This window comes from Microtus ochrogaster, chromosome 24, assembly GCF_000317375.1.
Source record: "Microtus ochrogaster isolate Prairie Vole_2 chromosome 24, MicOch1.0, whole genome shotgun sequence".
Taxonomy (NCBI): Eukaryota; Metazoa; Chordata; class Mammalia; order Rodentia; family Cricetidae; genus Microtus; species Microtus ochrogaster.
In genome coordinates this window covers 32,718,231-32,718,617 of record NC_022024.1, presented here as the reverse complement: position 1 = coordinate 32,718,617, position 387 = coordinate 32,718,231, and positions in this window count along the sequence as shown.

The window sequence follows — 387 nt, the reverse complement described above, 5'->3', positions numbered from 1 at the left end:
GGGGAAGAAACACATTGCATCAAGCTCCCCAAGCGTCCTTCGCTGAGCTTCTGAACCGTACACAGCCTAGCGTGAGCACAGAAGAGACCAAAGCGGGTCCTCACCCTTGGGCGACTACCCTGTGTTTGCAGGGCTTGAGATTAGTAAACGCTCTCTTAAAGACTGGCCGTTCCCAAGGTGGCGCTAAACCCTCAGCAGCGAGACCCATCGCCCTGTATGCCTAACAGCAGGAGGGGGAGGGTTCATCCAGTGACAGGCAGGACGATCAACGGCAACCTTCTAGCCAAGAACGACGGGAAAGCTGCTAATGACTCGGTATTGATTGTCTTAACAGTCATTTGGATTCTTGGGACAACGTGTTCTACAGAGTCTGTAACACAAGGCAAG